We start from the raw sequence: 5,801 nt of genomic DNA, 5'->3' as shown, positions 1-5,801 counted from the left end.
CACATGGATCACCAACAGCATAAAAAGGAGAGTTTTATTTAAAAGGGAGTCATTCAACCAATGTTCTCACAATGTACTAGAAAGAGATGTGGAGACGAGAAAGAGAATCTAATAGAATGAGAGTGGTTTGAGGTGGTTGGATGTCAGTGTCTTGAGAACTGGCCACAACCATGTGGAATGAATTTAGTTTCATGCATCATATCCTGATGTTTGTGACCTTAAAGTCATCTGATTCTCATTACAATTTATCACTCTGAAACAGTAACTGGTCTCGCAACACCTATGCTCATCGGCTTCGTATTAATGTGGGTGACCCTTGTTTTCCATGAGCTCTAACATTTCCAGGGCCCCAGATTGTCCATGTCCATCGAAATTTTTTTAAAACAGTAACTGGTCATGACACTCATCGACCCTCTCTTTCCACATAATTCCCTCGATAGAGAGGTACGTAACAGGCTCCAAAACCGATCATTTTCTCTTCCTACAGGTCTTAATTAGCAGCAACCCATCAAGTTGTGGGGAGCCATCATGAGTGTGTTTTGGCGAAGTTGCAGAAAGCTGAGTCCCATAATCATAGTTTCCATCCTCATAATTCTCTTCTTCGAGAGCTTCTTACCTCAAGTTGCCAGAATAGCACATGCATGTCTATTAAGATTTGAATTTAATAGTGTAAAAAAACATTAATTCTTTTGTAGTGACGATCCCGATACCGTCTCCAATAACTATTTGGTTACATATATTTCATCAACATTTATGCCATATAAGTCTTCAATGCTTTTTAGTCTTCCTCACTTGGAAGCATGACATCTAATCATAATCTTTTTTGCGAACACACATACATTAGGCTGCACTCAGAAGAATGATGAACATGATGACGGCCATGTCAAAAGAAGATAATGAACGAAAAAATGATCTGATTTAAAAAAATACTGATAAGTAGTGCAATTTCAGGAGGAAGCTTCTTCATAGACCCTATACAAATGTTTTGAATGTGGTTCATGATTTTCTAACTTTGGCTAATATTAAAAATTATATATATATATGTCTTTAAATTTTATGAATTTTTAATTTGAGGGGAAAAAAAAAGGGATTTCCTGAAGAAGAAAGAGAGATGGAAAGAAACGGGAAAATCTCCTGGCCGAGAGATATGACATGACAGATGGAGAGATTTGCTGAGGAAGATGGAAGGTGTCTTGTGCGTGTTTTTTTCTTCATTTTTTCTAATTATGAAAATAACAACTCCTTTAGCAAAATAATAATAATAATAATAATTTTATTTTTTTTAAAATAAATATTAGAGAAAATATGATAAAATAGGAAGCTCACCCACGCTTCCCCCGCCCCATATGATTTTTGTTCCCTCTCCCCTCACAAACTCCCCTCTCGAGAGCGCGCCTTCGCCCCCCTTCCCCCGAACCCCTTCGAAGGCACACCATGGCAGCCTCAAGCCCGTTGCTTCTTCTCTTCTCCAAATCTCCTGGGAGCGTCTTGGTCCCTCGTTACGAAGAGAAGGCAAAGGAAGCTCAGCCATGTCGCCAATTGGCCGTAGGAAGGGAACTGGCGGTCTTATTTCCTCAGAAAGGTGGGATCTTGCATCCATTTTTCTGTTCCTCCTCTTATGCTGATCACCGTCTGACACCCTCTTCCGTACAAGTGATGCATTTCTTTTTTTCTTTTTTTTTTTTTTTTTGTGTGGTGCTTGAATTGATCGGTCAGCTAAAGATTAGATTTTTGCTTATAATTGTGCTACTTGGGTTGTATGGCTGGTGCCAAAGATGGGAGGCTTGTCCCCCATTTAAGGTTGGGAAATGTTTGTGTTGTCGGATTGGGCTGTGATAAATTGGGGATGCTATTTGTTGCTCATAGATGGGATGTTCCTGGGAAACTTGCTTTCGGATATCTATCTTCTATATCTATATATCTTCTATTTATCTATCTATATAATATACTAAAATAATTTTATTTGGGGCATTTAATAGGATAATTAAGGTTTACCTGTCAAATTTTTACCCCTCTACCTCATACGCACATGTAGATCTAAAAAAATATGATATGGCCTAATTAGTTCTCTCTATGTATGGCACTTCTCCATATCAGCAGCTTTTGGTCTAAATTTTTTAACAAAAATAGATTTTTTAAAAATATTAACATCGTATCTTTGTTTTTCTAAAAAACTTCATTTTCATATCAAAAAAAACTTTTATTAATATATTTTAACATAAATAAAAAAAATTTTACTCATTTATTAATATATTTTAGAAATTAATTGATTTTTAATTTTTTTTATAAATACTGACAAATACCCTAATTAGCCAGCCTATTTTTAAGGAGAAAAAAGCAACAGCTTTATTTTTTTTTTTTAAAGACTATTTTCAAAATAGTGAAAATTGATTCCACTTTTCCCACCCTCCCCAGTTTCAGTCTTTTCTAATTCATATATTCCCTGATTTATCAATCCAGCCTCTATTCTTAAAGTTTTATTCTTAAAATTTAATAAAAAAAATCTCACCTACTTCCAAATTAGCCACCTATTATTAATTATTAATGAAAAATGACAGTCCTAAATATCTTTGAAAAGCTATTTTCAAAGCATTGAAAATTATCTCCACCTGTCCAGCTTTCCTAATCAATAAAAATAATGATAAAAAGTTTAATAAAGAAAATCTCACCTGCTTCCAAATTAGTCACCTATTATTAATAAAAAATAATAGTCTTAAATATTTTTGAAAAGCTATTTTGGAAGGAAAGATAAAAAAAATACAAACGGTACCATCAATAATTATGCTAAATAAATCCTCCTATCCCAAAAGGCTTCTTGCCACAGCACAGTTGAAGGCACGAGATACTTTGATTAACTAATTCATTAAAGGAATCAAACAATATCATACTCAGCTAATAACTAATTAAGGATGAAAGCATTTACAAGATAAGCGAGAAGGGGTGCAAGGACTAAAATTTGTACTCCAGCATTTGGTATTCCACTGCCAGCTTTATTGGACATTAACCAACTCAACTTTATGCTGTTAATAGCCATCTACAGATGGCTTCTCTCGAACAATGGAGATCTCGGAGAGAGCATCGTCTCAAAGAAGAATCAATCTAAAAAAATATGACATGGCCTAATTAGTTCTCTTTATGTATGGCACCACTCTATATTAGCAGCTTTTGGCCCAAGTTTTCTAACAAAAATAGATTCTTTTAAAAATATTAACATCACATCTTTGTTTTCTAAAAAGCATCATTTTCATATCAAAGAAAATTTTTATTAACATATTTTAACATAAACGGAGAATTTTAACATAAATGAAGAATTTTTCACTCATTTATTAATATATTTTTGAAATTTTAACATAAATAGAAAATTTTAACATAAATATACTTTCATTTTGGATTCTGAATTTTTAATTCAAATTATTTACTCTATTATAAAGCCTAATAGACAGAACAGTGTTTAGACCAAATTTCTCATACTGTCCATTACATTGAGCATTATTATTATCCTTCTATATTCTCATTTCAGCATGGTCATGAGATATGATTCTATAAAAGACATAACTCCACTCAAGGAGAATTAGAGGATCAAAGCAAGAGTGGTTCAAATGTGGACGATGCCCGAATTTAATCTTTTCGAACAGGTTAACAATATCGAGATGGTTCTTCAAGATGTAATAGTGAGGCGGTGTCATAACAAGTATTTTTATATTTTTCTATTCATTAATCAGCAGTTAATCTTATATTTATTTTTTTTCCATTAAGAATCAAGAATTTATGCAACGATAAAACATTCTTTTATTCAAAAATTTTTAGAATATTATCTCGAAAGGAAAAGTAGTTATTATAAGTCAGTTCAGGGTTGGTCAAAATAGTGGTTCTTATAGGACCACTAAATATCTCTTTAAAATTAACTTTCAATACTCCACCAACATGCGTGTTACTGAGGATAATTATGAGATATCTATGTATGATTTTGAGTTTACTCGATTCATAGAGATAACCTCAAGACAAGCTGATGAGAATTATTTGATTGGTAAGATCACTACATTATGTACTATTGTTAATATAAGTATCACGATATTCTTTAAAATATTATCCTATTTTTTTCATATATAAATTAATTCTTATTTCATATTTGTTATGGTTCTTATGGATGTTATTAGCAAGTTAGCTGTTGGTGAACTGGAAGAAAGCTATAAGGATGGCAGCAATCAAAAAAGAATGGAGATAGATCTTGAAGATACAGATTAATTTTTATCACTCTTGATGCACATATATCCTATTCATATGTTTGCTACTTTTTCATTTTGTTAACATGTATTCTGTTTCACTCTTGATGCACATGTATTCTGTTCACTATTCCGTTAACATGTATTCTTTTCACATGGAAAATGGGCTACGAGCTCAAAAAAAAAATAAATACTCAGCACTATTTATGTTTTTATATTTAATTATTCAATATTTATAGAGGCAATAAAATGATTTGTACGTTGTGGGGGTCTTTTGCCGACAATATTGTTGGAATTATATCCAATACCCAAAATGGTCCTATTATTGTTGTTGTCCAATGGTGTAAGATTAAAAACTTCTCTGGTATGCATTCTCTATGCATGAGTTTTGTCTAATGAGTAATTTCATTAATATATAATCTTTGCATATTTAATTATCTTTATTCTATTTTATATAAACAACAGAAAGATATCAAATTCTCTATATGCATCTAGGATGCTCATAAACCCCACTATTTTAGAGGTCATCGAATTTCTATCTCGATAAAATACCAAATTCTCTCTGTGCATCTATAGATATGTAAAAGTGTGTAGCGTGATAATCCTCTTTGATACTTTTTTTTATAACAATCCATTATTTATCATGCTCTTTTTTTATTTTAATAAAAAAATTATATAGATTTAACTGATCTTTAACTCAAATGAGTATTAAAAAAATGGTAGTACTAATATGATTAATAGACATATCATAGTTTAAGATTCTCGATCCTTTACACGTCATCTTTATTGATGCAGATCGAAGATTGATGAGATTGCTTTATCACAGTAACCTAGCCAGCTTTGTAGCCAAACAACTATTTCTACTGTTGATGATCTTTTACAGATTCAAGAGAGGAAGACTATTAACGAGATAAAGAAGTATCGTGATATATGTTAAATTCTTGATTTTAAAGTTGACATCCACCCTTCATGTTATCTTCAATCTCTTATTGATGCATTTCAGGAGACTATATGTGGGACAATCGCTATGATGATGAGCATCGACACGGAGCGTGGGTGGTTTTATAACTCTTGCAAGAAATACACTAACAAAGTTATTCTGGATGGCTCTAGATTTTACTACGAGAAATGTAATGGACTTGTGAATTCTGTTGTACCTAGGTAAAGATGTAAAATAAATTGACTGATGGATATTTATGTTAATATCATTTGCACTAATTTTATCTCCAATCATTTTGTATAGGTTCAAGATTGAGTTGAGGGTGATTGATGAATCTGGCAGTGTTGTTTTCATTATTTTTGATCGTGAGGTTGCTAAGTTCCTCCAATGCACCGCTGCTGAATTAAGAGATTTTATGTATACAGTATGTGCCTGAGAGATGGAGTACTGTGTAGAATTTGATATATTCTATTTTATTTATTATAATTAATTTTTTTGTTCTCTAATTCAACACAGAATTCTGGTGATATCAATCAAACTCCTGAGCGTTTAGACCAATTTTTTGGCAAGAAGTTCATTTTCAAAGTGCAAATCACTGATAGGAACATTAGGGGTTATAGCTACATATACTTGATAAC

At 32.2% G+C, this 5,801-nt stretch overlaps 1 long non-coding RNA gene across 1 annotated transcript; it reads left to right on the top strand.

The window, feature by feature from the left end:
* The first annotated feature begins 1,255 nt into the window (after nucleotides 1–1,255).
* LOC109506475 (uncharacterized) lies at nucleotides 1,256–5,584 on the top strand. Its single transcript, XR_002165816.2, has 3 exons — nucleotides 1,256–1,582; nucleotides 5,019–5,141; nucleotides 5,227–5,584. It is a non-coding gene; the product is annotated as an uncharacterized lncRNA (long non-coding RNA).
* The last annotated feature ends 217 nt before the right edge of the window (nucleotides 5,585–5,801 follow it).

This window comes from Elaeis guineensis, chromosome 12 (assembly GCF_000442705.2).
Source record: "Elaeis guineensis isolate ETL-2024a chromosome 12, EG11, whole genome shotgun sequence".
NCBI classification, from domain to species: domain Eukaryota; kingdom Viridiplantae; phylum Streptophyta; class Magnoliopsida; order Arecales; family Arecaceae; genus Elaeis; species Elaeis guineensis.
Note: the sequence above shows the minus strand (reverse complement) of the source record. Positions and strands in the feature narration are given on the sequence as shown.